At 36.2% G+C, this 18,094-nt stretch overlaps 1 long non-coding RNA gene across 2 annotated transcripts in view; it reads left to right on the top strand.

Annotated features, from left to right (window-relative positions):
- The window catches only part of LOC126263214 (uncharacterized), a 110,914-nt gene that overhangs the window by 91,755 nt on the left and 1,065 nt on the right, over positions 1–18,094 (top strand). Inside the window, exon 4 of one of the 2 annotated variants that reach the window (XR_007546865.1) lies at positions 2,959–3,066. The exons of the other annotated variant lie outside the window; for it this stretch is intronic. This is a non-coding gene — a long non-coding RNA (uncharacterized LOC126263214). Of the gene's footprint in view, positions 1–2,958; positions 3,067–18,094 lie in introns of those variants that run through there. 2 annotated transcript variants of the gene reach the window in all.

Raw genomic sequence — 18,094 nt, 5'->3', positions numbered from 1 at the left:
TTCATTAATTTTATTTCTCAGTCCTCGAATATTTTGATGCAATAAAGATAGCTGACATTTCTCATTGACTGAGTTAAAATTGGGTGGAGTTAAAATATCTGCTGACAGTTGAAAACTCTTAACCAATGGCTGTTTATGCTGATGTAATAAGCTGGAATTATGTTTTTTGATTTCTTTCTCAACCTGAAGGTTTGTCTCAGTTCTAACCTCTCTTAAAATTTGCTTTCTTTCTGTCCTCCCTACCCTAAAAAAGGGTCTTTTCTGAATCCTGTAACCACTGGTATTTCACCACTCATGACAGTGCCTCCCCCCTTTAACTTTCCTGCTATTTCCCCAGCCAATTTACCCTTCCCCTTCCTATTGAGGTGAAGGCCATGCCTAGTATAATCCCACCTACTGAGAGAATCAACATGAACCACACCAATGTGTGACCCCGCACCCGACATGAGCAGCCTTTCCAGCTCCAAATTAACTCTCTTGACGGAAGAGTTCAAATGAGGTCGATCATGGCGCCCAAGAACAGATACAAACTCAACACTAGTATGCTTCGATGCTGATGCAATCTTCGCCAGGTCACACTCTATACTGTACCCAGGATCTCTGTCAATACTGTTACCTACCCCACCAACTATAACCACGGTGTCTTCCTTAGTGAAATCTTTGCAAAGTGATCCTAAATCCTCTGTCACCTGGTCCAGACCAGCACTAGGTTTAAAAAAATTGATGACCTGGTATTCTGATCCTAGTTCATCCTGCAAAAGTTGGCCAACACCTCTTCCATGGGAACTACCTAACAAAACACTTTCTTTCTCTTTACTGATTTCCCTACATTCTTACTTTTCAATTTGCTGCTGAAAGTTTGTTGTGCCCTGTCTACACCTGCGGTCGGCCAGTTCCGCAACAGTGTCCAGGGACACCTCTGTCTACGATGCGACGATCGTCTAAACCTGCGGCGGCAGACGGCTGCTCCATAGTGTACACAGAGGATTGTAGGGCACTGTTCCGATGTCCAATTTGCTTTTGAGGTGATGCAGATACTGAGGCGATTTTCTGTCGCCTACATCTTCCTGAGCCATCACTTTTCTGATACAGTCTTCCTGCGATGCTGCAACTCTACGAATAAGCTCAGTCTTTAATCTTTTGTATGCATTCTCCGTCGGTGGTACCGTGATTATATCTTGAACTTCGTAAGCTTAGCGTTGCTCGAGCTGGCTCATTATTAATGCAAACTTAGTTGCATCTGCTGTAATTCCAGTATAGCAAAAGCTGGCCTCAACCTGAGCAAACCATAGAACTGGATTATGTGGCTAAAACGGTGGGAGGCGAACAGCCAGTCTCGACACTGCAGGCGATTCCATTCCGTAATCAATTTTGTTGCGGCACCGGTTTTCCCACCGTGGATCACGTCGGGGGCACCACTGACGGGTATATTTTCGTCATGTAGAGCTACCCATACTTAATAAATATTCAAACACGCACTGAGAATATACTTGAACGGTTTATTACTTGGTATTACAGTTGCTATATGAAACTTATAAACAACAAAACAGTAACAAAGGAACAGAATAAACATAAAAACGAAAGTTATAACTCGAAGGAGTAGGCAACAACATTATACAGCGCTCCAAGCGGCGGATTCAAACTTGGCGGTTTACGCCATTCATTTGTTATAGTGCAGTCATTGAATTCTCAACACAACCGTATCTATGGATGGCGCAAACGGAGCTAATGTGTGTGGACACAGCAGTCGACGTGAGTAGCGGCAGCACCCCCTGTAAAAGAGAGCCTGTCCACGTAGTGCGTGACGTTACAACATGGCTACACATGGAGCCTAACTAGTTTTCAACAGTTTTATGGGACAGTGCTTGTGAACAGTCGTGTGGCACCTTTCGAATCAGTTTACTATTATAGTGAATGGTGTTCCTGCGCTAGTGTACGTGATTTGATTGCTTACTTTCTGTGCACTAAACTGATGATCTATTTTTCTTGCCTGTGAAAATTTCGTTGCCTGCCAAATGCCGTTTCGATGCTCTGCAGCGAATTGTAGGGGAAATTAAGACAGTCAACCAAAAGTGACTGTGTTTAAATCCTCTGGGAAGGAGGATGAGGCAACGAGGAAGAAACAGTTGTCAAGTATTTGCAGAGATAACTTTAGTCCTTCTTCAAGTTCAAGAGTGAGTATTTGTTTTGTTTATTTCCTAAAAGAGGTTAAGTGTGCTAACAACGAATAGGCACTTAGGCTGTGTGGAAGGTCAGCGACATTTTGACTAATATATAAGATCTTAAATGCATAAGTGCCAAAGAAACCAGTGTTTCGTTTTCTTGTCCTGGCAATTCTACAGTTTAGCAGGTATAGGTTATATGAATTCTATATTCTGCAAGTTCAAGCAGTATAGCCTAAGCACATTCATACTTAATTAGTTAAATATCTCATTATCTCTTTATACTTACTGTTTGTTGTTAGGAATAAAAGTCGGTTTATAATTAAGTATATGCACATAAGATACAGATGAGTTTCGATGCAGTCTGGTTCTAGTATTTAGTTGTGTTTTTTTCTGCTGTAAAAGTCTTCAGGATGTTGCCTGTTCAAAAACAAGGAATTCTTATAGATACACAGCTAAAATATTTGAAACAGTTGTGTGCTTATGTTTAGCCTAATGGGTAGCACATAACTGACACTGAATTAGCTTCATTATATTGTCAGTTTTTATGTAAGTTATGAACTGATATATCGACTAGGGAATAGCAGCTGAGAGACAAGAGCAAAACTGTGTCTGTCTCATAAAAAGCACTACCATTAAGTATTTCATAGTTCTACCGGACAGACAGTCCGAGAATTACTTTGAATTATTCTGTTACTCTGTTTCACAGTTGCTTCTATGGACCACACCTGTGTGAGTTTGGTGTCTTCATGCTTGTGTGTATCCGAGGGGTTCTTTACGAATTTTCGTCTTCCAGATCCCTTTACAGTCTATTGCTGTGGCCAAACAGACAGCGAGCACCGGCACCAGACTCTGTGCGTAACGTCACTGCGTGGGCACGCAGACTTTCCTCTATAGGGGGTGCTGGTAGCAGTCACTACAACTTCATTGTTGGGGCTCACCAGGAAGAAAGTGTTTACATTCATATTGGTGTGGGGAATGGTATTGTTGTGTGATGTGATCTGTGTGTATGTTTTCTGTACTAAAGAACTATCAGTATTTTGAAATGCTTGGGCTACACTATTCCTATTGTTTCACTTATTAACAATTTACCATACAGATTTTATCAAGAACGTCTTTTATGAAATTTGCTTTGGTTATTAATAAACTTTGTCATTGCCAGTAGCTTAATTCTGATAATATATTCCAACTTCTTCTATGAATGATTGTATCCTGCATCCTCGGTTTTATCGTTCGGTATTGACATTGTGTTGATATTCTATGTAAAGTGAACATATCAGCATTTGATGGTGACATCACCTGCTGTTCTGTTCCATTAAGGCCAATTTTCACTGGCCTTCATGCCATTATCACATCACAGCACCATTCTGTCAAGGTGTATTTGTGGAGATATGTGAACAAAGTATTTTTCCAGTGTGTATAGTTGTGCATTAGACCTCTATAAATTGGTATTCCATTATGTGTTAATAAAATATAACTTTTTATTTTGTCCCCAAACAATTTTTCCACGTCATTTCGCTGCGCTAAACTAAAGAATTCAACAATTTATGGGCTCAGCATAGAATTGAACTGAAGTAATAAATTTCACAGGGACATGTTTTTGGGAAAAGTGCACAGAAGTTCATATAAAGTTGCATTGTGTATACAGTGAAGAAAAGTGACTGCAAATAGAATAGATTCTAGGTCGCGAGAAGTATGCAGCTTGGAAATTTGCTACTGAGACGTATTTGCATTTGGATGGCCTGTGGAACACTGTAAAAGGTACATTGAAACATACAGAATTAAATTTTCTGCTAAGGGTAAGAAGGAGAAATCAAAACTAATCCTTTTGATTGATCCAGTAAATTATGTTCATATGGAAAAGACTACATCAGTAAAGGAGGTATGGGTCAAACTGAAAAACGCATTCGAAGATGGATGTTTAAGCAAAAACTAGGATTACTTCATGAGATGATAATTACAAGATTGAGCAAGTGCAAAAAGGTGAACGAATACATGAATAAAGTAAGTTCAATCTCAAATTGTCTGAAGAACATTGGCTTTGAAATTGCAGAAGAATAGATTGTCACTTTGCTGTCGGCTGGACTACCGGAGAAATATGTGAACCTATGATTATGCATTTGGAAAGTTTTGGGATACCCATTACAGACAACAGTGTGAAGGTAAAGATTATACAGGGAATGAAAAATAAGCCAGATTCTTACACTCAAATGACAGAAACTGCATTGGCTTTATACTCTAAATACAAGACGAAGAAACCAACAAAACGTTTCAGATGCTGGAATAATGGACATTTTTCACCACTGTGTAACGAAAGGTTGAGTAATAAAGGAAAGAAGCATGTTAATTCTAGTAGTTCTGAGAGGAAAACCACCCATAAAGGCGAGGCACTCAAAAGCCTTAGGATGTAAAGCCATGGTTCAAATTTCGAAACCTCAGAAATATATTTTTGTTAGTGAGGATTGAAAAGGATCCTGTGAATAAGAAGATAATAAGCAGTACAGATGTAGCAATTTAGAGAAAGGAAAGTAGTCAAAATAAAACAGTAATTAACCCAAAACAAGGTGTGTTAGTGCTAAAAAAGACATGGAAACTGAAACAGAGGAAGATAAGGATAAAGAGAAAGCAGATAAGCTGTCTTAGAATGAAATTGAGAAAGAAGATTCAATAGAAAAAGACTGTTTGAGACGTTCTACTGTATAACAAAACCAAAAAATAGCCAGAGTATGAAATTTATGTTGCCCATACCTTCAATAGTGAACCTATCATAGTCGATAAAGCTTTGGCAAATAGCAATGCTCAAAGTTGTAAAGAGGCTAGTGAAAAAGAATTACAATCATTTTTAAATACTGATACATAGGAATGGGATGACAGATCTGAAAAAAGCTGCTAAGAACAAGATGAGCATTCAATATTAAAAATCCTGAGACTGAAACACCAAAATTTAAGGACGGATTGGTAGTACAGGATAGTGCCAGAAAGAAGGAACAGATTATAATGAGACTTTTTCACCAGTGGTGAAATATTCATCATTAAGATAGCTTTTAGCTTTTGCAGCAAGGGAAGGCCTATTAATTCATCAACTGGATGTGAAAATAGCCTATCTGACTGGAAAGCTGGAGAGGAAATATATGTGTGATGAATTTAAAAGACATTTTCAAGGGAAAGGAAAATTTGACATTCGAAGAAAGGCATGCATGGATTAAAGTAGAGTGATTATTGCTGAAATAAATGTTTACATAAAACTTGGATAAAACTGGGCAAGTCGCAGTCAAAAGGAGATCCAAATGAATGTTATAAAAAAAGCAAGAAAGAAATCACAATCACAGCCATATAGGTAGAAGATTTTTTTGATAAATAGTGAAAAAAAATGGATCTATTTAATAAACAGTTATGATCAAAATTTAATATGCATGACTTAGGGGAAATTAATCAACACTTAGTTATCAAGATTCTAAGAAGTGCCAACAGACAAGAATTATGGTTGATCGATCTCTGTATAGAAAGAAAATCTTAGAAAAGTTCAGTATGGAAAACTGTAAGCCTATTTTTACCCCAATGGAAAATAATGCAAAACTGTTATCAGCTGTTAAGGACAGGGAATGTAAGGAAAGTGTACCCTATTTGGAAGTTGTAGGAAATCTTTTGTACTTAGTACAGACTTCCAGATCAGACATTACATTTGCCACAAATGTTGCAGGCAAGTTTTTGCAATGATCAAGGCGAAAACTATTGGATGGCAATCACATCATGGAATGCAAAGTCAATCCAAGTCACTTTACCTCAAAACCTATGGCTACCCTCAACTGCTTTTTTTTGCTGGTATTGCTATCATCACACAGATGACTGTCAACTGTTTTACTCGTGAAGTGCTCATAAACAATGCAGAAGCTTATATACAGGGATGCTGGAGTCCACATTTGAACGAAAATGACATTTATTGGACTCAAATTCTATGCAGGTTACAGGGATATGTTGTGTTTAGAGAAGACAGAAGTGAAAAAACACCGCAAAAAAGAGTATGTATCTGAAAACGTTATTATGTGGAACAGAAGAGGAACTTCACCCACTATAAAAGGATCTCGGGAAAGGATAATCTGCATTTTATAATTATTTTAGAAGATCGAAGAACAAGTTTTTTTTTATTTTTTGGTTTGTTTACGATTAAGGTTAGTTGCCAGTACAGTGCGGAGTTTTGGCAAGTCATACCTCACTCAGTATCTTTCCCTTCAAGATTTATAAGTTTTCTTTATATCTTGTATTTGGCTTTTAATAGTTCAAGTGCCTTTTTTGTACTGGGGTTAGCTAGTAAAGCCTCATAAACACTGACCACTGATGCTTGCAAAACTTTTTCACACACAGTCTAGAACGCTACTTAACAAAAAGCAAGCCTGCCACCAACACATAGGCCGGCCGGTGTGGCCGAGCGGTTCTAGACATTACAGTCTGAAACTGCGCGACCGCTACGGTCGCAGGTTCGAATCCTGCCTCTGGCATGGATGTGTGTGATGTCCTTAGGTTAGCCAGTTGAACCAACACATATTTAAACAAACAACTCTACTGCATTACCTGATTTATACTGAAAGAACCATTTAACTATGCTTACAGTGTCTGAAGGTCTCAGTCCATTTCTTTATGAAACATTATAGTTGCCTGACAACATACAAATAAATTCCACTCACTAATCAATCTGATTCTACAGATAGTACTTTTTTCACTTCTACCTGCAGCATTTTTGCAGTCTGTATCATTGTACATATTGTATCAGTATATATAAAAATCCAGTTAATAAATGTTGTAGATGACAAGTAATTTATTACACTCAGGGCGTAGAGTTCAGACTGCTGCCTCACTGTTTTAATTAATCTTTCATCATTTATTACAAAATAAGAAATTTTAACAAAAGAAATAATAAAAAACAATTAATAACAAATAACAAAAATAACAGACAACTGAGATTAACCACAAAACTTGGACAAAACGAAATACAGAACTGTGCACATGGCTGTGTATTGGGAGGAAATGAGTTTGGGGTCATGTGATCAAAAATAATCGATGGCATCAGCTGTCAAAACCTTCTTTCCAAGAAAACTTGTTGGTGCTGCGATGTGATATTACATGATGTGAAAGCCAGTGTGAATTGACCTTTAATGTTTAGTGTGATTTGACCTTAAAGAGAGACTGGAGCTGTTAGCACCTAACTGTTGAAAGCAAAAATAACAATATATTCTAGTTTTGGATTTTCCTGACATGCACGTCTTGACCTCCACATGCAAGATAAAAAAATTCTATAATCAGTAGAATTAGCTCGCAAAAGAATGTAGATATTTGTTGGCAGTGAAAGAAAGCATAATAGGAACTAGGCAATAGCTCCTGAGAAACATGTTAGTTACTTTACATAGCAGATAAATAACGAATGACAGCTGTTTACAAATATAGTATGTGTGGTTGTTCCAAGTTAATACTTAATTCAGATATGTACTAAGGATTTTAACAAATGAACATTCGATGGCACCATGGGATAAACTGCAAAAATGTTCATAATCTTTTCATAATACTTTTCATTGTGTAGTTTTAATTTGTTCACAAGTTTCCTGGGATTTATGAATGTTATGTCATCTGCATAAAGCACAGATTTAGCTTTCATGTTACTGGCAGCTGATTTACATATATTAGAAATAGTTGTTACCCAAACAACGATCCTTGGTGAATCCCTTGAGTAATATTCACGAGGTATGACTTTCCATTGTCATAGTTCCCAATTTGTTTTCCATTACTGAAATAGGATTCAGCTAGAGAGAGTTCAAAACATCTAAAGAAATAACACTACAGAATCTCCAGTAATATTTAACGGTTTACAGAATTAAATGCATTTGCCAGATCAACTAGTGTGGCTTCATCAGATAATTTTGAGTCAGAGCAGATTTGCACAAAAGAAATAAACTGTTCAACACTTTTAGCTATCAACACTAGGGGACTGAGATGCAATCCAGTTATTATTACTAAATTAATGCATAGACTTCTGCAGTTGTGTGCAGCATTTGTGGCGGTACTGGTTTATAGTATTTCGTTACTCTAATTACTTATAAATGATATTTCAGGTAGATAAAAAAATATAAAACCAGTTTCCTATTGTCAGCGTAACAATTCATTTGATCTCGAAAATGATTATCCCAGCTAATATTTTTCACTCTGCTAAAGAAATCTCCCCTTAACGTTCTGTAGAAATGTTGTCTGTAAAGTCGTGTGAGTGGCACTAAATTGCATATCATTTATCAGATTTTACACAAATGTTACTTAAGATGGAAGCACTTTTCTCAGCAACAGGAACATTTAGTCACAACATACTACCCACGTACAACACTGATGTATGTCTCCTATTAACACTTTCGAGACGAGCGAAGTAGCTCCTACGTCGGTCCGACAGTACCCCAAAAAGACGATCAACGTAGCACCTACGTAGGCCGATTATCAGCGATGTTATCGTCTCCCAGCGTATGACTTTCATATTTTGTAGGTTTAAAAGTACTCTCTGGTTATCCTAGTACCAAGAAAAAATTATAGATGGCGGCATATGTCACTGTTGGAGGTGGTACAGAAGTATATTTTGAGTCATTTGCTTTGCCGCGCTCACGCTCGACACAACAGGTGCGCGGCAGTTCGAAACTTTAGATTGTTGTCGGCTGATAGCTTTGCGCTTTATTTTCGTCATGGCCTTGCGAGATGAAGAAATAGAGTTATTATTCAACAATAGTGGTTCAGAATTAGATGAAGAAATTGCAGATTTTGACATTAGTGATGGTTAGCAATTTTTTGTCCGAATTTTCCGTAATTCTGTGGTTTGACATTAGTGATGGTTAGCAATTTTTTGTCCGAATTTTCCGTAATTCTGTGGTTTGATTCCTGGTCAGAAAAAAGATAATTTTTACGAATTTTCTTATAGATGAAAACCATCCCTCGGACGGTGAATCGTCAGGAAGACCTGAAGATGAGGCTGTTGACATTGTTGTCACAACAAACACAACTGGTCATTGCAATTTGCCATGTTCTTCTGGCCAGATGACGATACAATCACTCCCCAGCTTCCTGTTTTTTCTGAATCCTGTGGAATTCAAGATGGGATTGACCAACATTCATCAGTGTTTGATTGTTTCACGTACTTTTTCGATGAAGAACTGGTGAGACTGATCAAACGAGAGACAAACCGCTACGCTAGAATGACAATAGAGACACTAAATGCTACAGGAAAACTGAAGCCTCAGTCAGTGTGGCGTAAGTGGACAACAGTGAAACTCAGTGAACTGTATAAATTTTTTGCATATGTGCCTAGACAAGAAACCAAAACTGTCTGACTACTGGTCAACAAATCCCGTGTTGCAGTCCTCATTTGTGGCAAAGTGTCTGCCAAGAGATAGATGTTTGTCAATTTACGAATGTTGCATCTCGTAGATAACGCAACATATATTCCTAAAAACCAGGTAGGTCACGATCCTATTCATAAGGTAAGACCTATATTCGACAGATGCATGACCCAAAGTGAAAAGGCTTACGAGCCAGGCGAAAATATTACTATAGATGAAGGAATTTGCCCTTTTCGTGGTAGACTGAGTTTTAGAGTGTATATGAAAAATAAGCCTAATAAATATGGCGTATAATTTTATGCTATGTGAAAGTGGAAGTGGGTACGTCCTGAACTGTGAAATTAATTCTGGGAAATAGTCTAATGCCGATAATAGCATTTTACACATTGTAGACAGATTGTGTCATTCGTTTCATAATAAAGGTCCCACATTATACATGGACCGATTTTACACCAGCCCTGATTTACTGGATTATTTGTGTGGGAAAAGAACTAAGGCAGTTGGTACTGTGCAGAAAAATAGAAAAGGACTACCAAGGGATCTTGTTGGCCAGAAACTGAAAAAAAATGAACTTTCGTTTCGCATACGAGATCACTTACTGTTTGTAAAATGGAAGGACAACAGAGACGTTTTTCTTTTGACAACAAAGCATAAAATGACGGCAACATATGTCAGTGTAAAAAATAAATTTGAAATGGTGGAAAAAATGAAGCCAGACTGTGTTTTGGACTACAAGAGTAAAAAAGCTGGTGTGGATCATAGTGACCAGCTAATGGCGTACTATCCTTTTGAACGAAAACAAATAAAGTGGTGCAAAAACGTTTTCTTTCACATTTTCATGCTCATGAGTGTAAATTCATACATTTTGTACAAAACGTCGCGAAATACAAGCAAACATCTGGTTGAATACATTACAGAGTTAGCAGAGAACTTGGTTCACAAAGGTGGCCGCTTAGACTCATGCACTACTCAGAATAGTTCACCCATCAAGAGACTAAGCGGAAGACATTTTCCAAAATTAATTCCACCCACAAAATTGTCTAAGTAGCCTCAGAGAAGGTGCAAAGTATGCGCAGAAACAAGCAAGGCCAGATATGGTAAAGTTTCAAGGAGAGACACGCAATATTATTGTGAAACCTGTGACATAGGGCTTTGTTTTCCAAAATGTTTCGAAATATCTCATACAAAAGCCAATGTAACTGTGTGATTATTAATAAAATAAAAGTTCATATTTCAACAGTTATTCATTTAAAACTAACAACTTCACTCCTATGTCCCTTAGAAATCCTAAAACCTAAAAAAATTTTTTTCACTGCAAAAACAGCATACTCTCAAATTAATATACAACCCTTGTCACTAACGTAAATGTTTATTTCTTTGCAGTACTCTGAAGGGAATTGATGTAGTTTTTAAATGCAAAAGAGCAATCTATTTTCTGTTGTATAGAATCTGCTGTAGAATATTCAGACAAATTGTGAAATCGCTCAGTTCCAGCCGGTTGAGCGTCCACACTCGCGCTCAGTCCTCAAAGTGTTAAAATATTTCATGTAAATCGTCAGAAATGATTAGGCTTCATACATCAGCAAATAAGAAATTGATATTATGTAACGTGCTGTGAGCACTATTTTTAAAGATTCGATCTGAACTGAGTTCTGTCTTTTAAACTAGATTCGGAACCACCAGTGCACATTTACTTCCATGCATTTATATCTAACAACATTTATGTTTGTTAAAATTCTCGATTCAAAACTGCCACAGAGATATTTTTGCTAAGATGGCGGCAGACAGACGATAGTCAATTTGTCTATTGTTCTTCCTGATTCCTTTTATATCTAGTTAATATATTTAGGTAAAAGTTCAAATGGCTCTGAGCACGATGGGACTTAACTTCTGAGGTCATCAGTCTAGGTAAAGGTAAAAGTCTTTAAGCCTTTTGCTCTCTATCCTTTAGCATTTAAAATAATTCTCAATGAAATATACTTCATGTTTTTTATACCAGCTAGTAGTTGACTCTGCTCCAATTTACTAGTGCTAATGGCTGCGCTCCTAATTGTGGAGCTGAAAATTAACATGTAAAAACATTAATTAGATTGGATTACAATTGAAATAAATACAAATCCACATCTAGACAATAGCGACTCTATTTTTCAAATAATAATTAACAATATAGTTAAAGGTTTTCTCTTTACAGACCTCACACGTCTTACGTCCGAACAGTTCATTGGTTAGCACAGGAAGAACAACTAAACCACAATTATCACAGATAAAAAAAAGATAATAATTGTCATTGTCTATGAATGTAGTTCTCTGATAATAGTTTTAATTCACACAGAAATTAAATTATTACAGAAATAATGAAATAATTATCGTCATTTTTACACAATACAGTCTCTTTTATATGTAGTATTGATAATGTTTATTGAAGTTTGCACACTTAGTTCATTTTAACATTTTGTGGCTAGAACATAGTGTTGTGGGTATTACACATTCAATTATTATGGAAAATATAGGAATCACAGATATTAGATGATAATTATTACTACAGGATTTGTCATCCTTTCGTATAGGGGAAAAATCTCTGTCTTTTTTTTAGACATTCTGGAAAAGACCACTAACAAAGGTACAGTTTATTAACACATGCTGAGAACATGGTATCAACTCAATTATGTTTTTAATCACAAAGTCTAACTGGACAAAATGTTTTCCTTTAAGGAAAGGAATTCATGGCAGACTATATCAAACCAATGAGAAGACTCATGACCAAAAAAGCCTTCACATATAGCAGATCAATTTTGTCATTTATTTAATGGTATAATTAGCTACTACTTATTTCCAGATAAAAGTTGTCGCTGTATTTGCGAAGTTTTGTAGAAACTGAAAGAAGTTATGTAGTGAAACATAAATTTCTGTTATGGGTCCCTCACAGTTAGTGATTAATAAGTATTCCTCTTACATTATTCTTTGAAACGACTTTCATAAGTTTCACTTAACGATTTAGCTTATTACATATTCGAAATAAACATGCTCTTCATCATGTAGTGTCGTTCAACCAACTGAAAATCAAAAGTTTTTACAATTTCTTTTCATTCCTTTTTCATTCTAACTTTACATTACTGAAAGCGTTGGTCCTCTAGTACAATTACCCTACAGAAGTTCCAAGAGGTGGTGTGCTCTGAGGTGCTCCTTGGCATTCCATACAGTGTTGGTAGCTCCATGCTGTACCTTCTGTGATATAGATCTGTCTGCTGATGAACTCCAACTACAAGGAGTACCTCATCAAATAATAAAAACATCTGAACTAATACAGAATGTCATATACATATATATGATGTCTTCTTGTAACTTAATTATCACAGAAATTATAACAAAATTCGTTGTAGACATCTTAGCTCATTTACAGAGACTAGAAAGTTTTGAACCCTCTATTGCTTATGGGAAAAATCCTTAATTTAATTTGGCTGACTTCTGTAACCTCACATATGCTGCCCCATATAAATCAGTAAATGTGTTTCTATTTCTCAAATAATCTAATTAAAATGTTAAGTTTTACAAGAAGAATTATATTTTTTCCAGTATACAACAAATACTGGGACATAATCATGTTTGCTGTTCTTTTATATAAATTATTTATTAACCAACTCAGAACATTCACACCATTTCTAGTTTGCTTTCGAAAGCTACTGTTTATGAATTACATAAGCTAAGTAGAAAAATATTTTATGTATAAATATTTTTCGTTATTCTTTCTTTGACTTGTGTCTCGTCCCACAGTTGTCACTGGGTCGGCATTGTGACAATCTGATTTGTCATAGTTAATTTAAAGGGGTGGCCAGATACCCTTCCTACTGCCACTCCATACCCTCCAGCAAGGAATCAGAGTACCCGAACCATCCGTGTCTAGTGTAAACCATGAAAGAGTGAAACGTGTTTCAAATGTCTGTGAGTCGTGTAACTGAGGCGGGGTGTGAGGACTAGCCCAGTATTCACCTAGGGGTATGTGGAAAACCGCCTAAAAACCACATCCAGGAAGGCCAGCACATCAGCCTACATCGTTATGCCGCCAGGTAGATTCGATCTGGGGCCATCACGCCTACCCAAGTCCAGAGGCAGTGCATTAGCGCTCTCAGCTAACCTGGTGGGTAAATATTTTCGTTATTGTTATTCTTGTTTTCTTTCCAAGTCAAAGGATCACATGAACTTTAATGGGACTGGTTCTGCTAATATCATAATACTTCTGTATTATCATTTAGTTTTATCTTTCCATCATAACTGAAATTTAAAGGGTACTATATGGAACTAGGTTCTGTTTTATGGCACCTGTCACACGTGACATATCACAGTTTTCCACATATTACAACAAAGGATTGTATTGGCATTTCAGTGAACGTACCATAATGTATTTATGTATTTGTTTTTCAGATTCACATAAGATATTTAGTTTATGTTTAGTATTCAGGAAACTTTGTGTTCTTTTTGGTGCAAAACCATGAAATATTCTGACTACAAGCTGTTTAGACACTGCTTCAAATTACCCACAAATTTTTACCATTCAAGAATTCTTTCGGTACGGCAAAATAACATCAAACTTGACTACAGGTACAATAATTAATTTAACTACCCTTACTAAATTATAAAAAAACCATACCATGTTTTAATTTAGTAAACTCCAAATGGTAGAAATTCCCTCTGATCAAAACTGAAATCATACTAAAGCTATCACCCTGTAGGAAATAGTAAAAACACATACCAGTTTCGGGAGGACGACGGTTCAATCCCGCGTCTGGTCATCCTGATTTAGGTTTTCCGTGATTTCCCTAAATCGCTCCAGGCAAATGCCGGGATGGTTCCTTTGAAAGGGCATGGCCAACTTCCTTCCCCGTCCTTCCCTAATCCGATGAGGCTGATGACCTCACTGTTTGGTCTCTTCCCCCAAACAACCCAACATCAACCCACATACTAGTTGTCACTCTTTAATAAATTAAAGCTACAAAAAAGCACTATAAAGATAAACAAAATTATATACCAGTGACCTTAATATAGAAACTCATCATTGGACTGACACATTTATTAATCTAGAGTAGTAACCTTAATCTAGAAACTAGTCAGGTGACTGACACAAGCAGTCTTTCATAGTGTAAGATTGATGTTCTCTTTCCTCCAGCACTGTAAATACTAGCTTTACCATTACTGGCGGACTCTCCTCTATGAGGAAAAACCCGTCCAGAAAAATCGCTGCTTCCCTGTAGGAAGAAAAGTAGAAATTGCCTCCCTGTACAGAGCACAAAACGTACAGAGACCACAATATTTATTATCAATCAATCGATACTTTCTTGTGGTAGGATAAGAAAAGGCTCTTCCTTGCACAGAGGACAAAGGGTAGTAGGTCTACAGTAATTATAGGTAAATGCTACTTCAATATACACCACTGCAGGTGTGGCCCATAGTAAGGACACAAATGATCCTATGACCACAACATATTTATATTCATACATATATATACTGTTAGGAATAAAAACCTAATGCACTGCATAAACAAAGATTTATTGAGTGTTATTTATCAACATGTCACTCATGGCAACATAACAAGAACAACAGCAGCTCACCTACTAACTTACACAGTAACACAAATATCATTACCTATATAATAAAATATGAAGCTGTAATTTATGTATTCCTTTACATCAACCAAAATTTTCATATTTTTTTATTGAATCAAAGATTTAACTCAGTCATTCCAGTCAAAGTTCTCATTCTTGATAACATCTTCATCGATAGACCATTAGTAGAAATGTCTGCTGCTTGATCTCTTACTGAAACATGTTCTAAATTGATTTTCTCAATGACTGACTGCTGATAAGTGTTTCAATATGATTAGAAAGTTCATAGAATACTCATACTTGTACTTAATTAATCTAATTTGATTTTTAATGTGTAATGTAGGAACTGAACTTCAATAATTTTAATTTCCTAAAAATTATTCATTGTTTATTTGTTCATATATTGAAAATGTGACTATATGATTAACTGATTACATAATGTGTAATGTACTCACATTCTGTGTACTCATTGGCTGAGCAGATCAAGTGTCCTATGGCCAGGTCGTGTAACAAAAGCTCATCAGATAGTACAATCACGATTCCACAGTTTCTGAAGCTATCAAGCTATATCTGATGGACTTCGTATTTGTACTTGCTTATTCCACGAATAAACAGTTTCAGTACAACAGCGCATTAAAATCTATCCAAGAGATGTCCTTTTTTTCTCAGCTTGTTTTACTAAAGTGCATGAAAGTGTGAAACCATATATAAAAATTCAGCTTAAACAGATATGCAAAAATTGTACAGAAATTTGACTTATTTATATATTTTAAATTACAGTCCACAACCTAGTATTCTACATGGTCCCACATAGACATTCACATCTTTCAAATAATAGTGAAACTATCACTATTGGCGAAGATACTGATACAGTTACTACATTTAATGCACACTTCACTAATTTTCCTCCTACACTGCTGTTGTTTCCACTAGCCTTTCTAGCCATCTCTAACACAAAAGAGTTAATGAGTGCTGGATAACTAGAAACAGGTGATCGTGGGAGTTAGAATAGCCCATGACACAGTTTTATTGTTTGGATTGATAGCTCAGAACTATATAAAACAGTCCATAAGTATTTTTGGGGGCACTCTTCATTGTTGCATGGCAACATTTAAAAAGGTGTTATGTTCCCAGACTCTTTGAGTTGTCAATAAATGATCCATCCACACTAATGACTTTCTTGTCTCACTTGCAGTAACAAATTCAGTTTCAATTGAGGGCTGTGCAATACATTTTTAAAGTTTACTTTTGCACGTCACTGGTCCACCATATTACTTCGGTAAAACTCCATTTGTTGAATGTCTAGTCAATTTTTCACCTGTACAACTGGCATTACTATAAGCTTCTACAACAGAACTCATTAATTTTGTAAACCTGATTCCATATTCAATTGCAGTTCTTAGATATTGGTGAATTCGTTTAACCTATTTACAGTGGGCTTCAGGAGGTGAAGCTTGTGATCTCGAATCAATATTTATATAAGTGGCATATGTTGTAGCTGGATGTGTTCCCAATTTTAAATGTGTGTCAGTATCACTAATTCGATGTGAATCACTAGGTACACATCCAGGTTCAGTCGCTGATGATACTGGCTTTGGCCAAGTCATACTACATTTTGTCAACACTCTTTTTGCTTATGCACTCTGATTTATCTTCATATAATTTTCAAATCTTTGGATTTGGAGACCCAGATAGCTATCCACTTAACATAAAATCAAGCTCCTTTTGTAATTGTTCTGGCAGGTATGAATCATTTCATCTAATCCCATTATCAATACATCACACACACAAAACAAAAGAATTAAATTCTCGTTAAAATACACCTATGAATCAGCACTACTCACTCTTTCAAGCGTTCATATCTACATTTTTGAGCAAGAAGAGTGAATTCAGTAAGGAAAGTCTGTCAAATACAAATGTTTTATTTCTCCTTTGAGAATCTTTCCACATATTTGGTGTCATCAAAATTAATGTAATAATAATAACGATGATAATAATAGAAACTTGGGCAAATATCATCAAGTACAAGAGAACAATTCAAGATAGATACACTGCATTTTTAAGCATGCGGCAATAACAACAAAAAGTTTCCTGATAGCTTCAATCCACACAAGCTTCAAAGCAGTTGACACATGATCTGTACCATCATCATAACCTTGTGGCTGTTGCATGTAAATTTCTTCATCCAACATACCATTCAGGAATGCCATTTTGACATCAAGTTGTTTAGTCTTCCAGTTTTGAAGGTCAGCAGCATGCAAAAGAGCTCTCATTGTTTGAAATCTAATGGCAGGTCTAAATGGGTGGGCCTCTTTTTTATGCTAAGATCAGTGTCCAATGCTTCAACATTGAATGAAATTAAGCTTAATGAGAAGCTCAAACAGGCAGGTCTACAGATGTTAAAAATCACAAGATTCTCATAAAAGCATGGTGAAAAATAATGTTCGTATATTGCATCAGAATATCAGGGGATTTAAAAACAAAGTAGATGAATTTCTTGTTTGTTTAGAAAATTTGGAAACTGAGGGTGGAGTAGTGTACTATGCCTGTCTGAACATAATAGTCACAGATGTGGAAAAGGTAAATGTAGGTGGATATAAGCTTTCAGCACATGTAAGAAGAGACACTATGAAGAGAGGAGTTGCCATATATGCTAAAATGTATCATAGTGTGAAAAATTTAGAAACTAAAATATGTTGTGTACGGCAATATATAGAAGCATGTGCATGTGACCTTAAACTAAATAATGGAACTTTCATAATTGTAACCATGTATGGGTCACATTGGGAAATTTTCAGCTATTTTTGAAAAACTTGGATTTTTTGTTGTTCTTCCTGTCAGGGAGAGCGAAGCAAATTATTTTTGTGGGGATGTTAGTGAGGATTTTCTGAAAGAGTTCGATAGAAAGCTTGACCTTGAAGGATTACTTGGTTCTTTCAATTTGATGTCAGTTATTGATGTTCCTAATCGGGTG

Source organism: Schistocerca nitens, chromosome 6 (assembly GCF_023898315.1).
Source record: "Schistocerca nitens isolate TAMUIC-IGC-003100 chromosome 6, iqSchNite1.1, whole genome shotgun sequence".
Lineage (NCBI taxonomy): Eukaryota > Metazoa > Arthropoda > Insecta > Orthoptera > Acrididae > Schistocerca > Schistocerca nitens.
The sequence above is the reverse complement of the archived record's forward strand: the minus strand, read 5'-3'. Positions and strand labels throughout refer to the sequence as shown.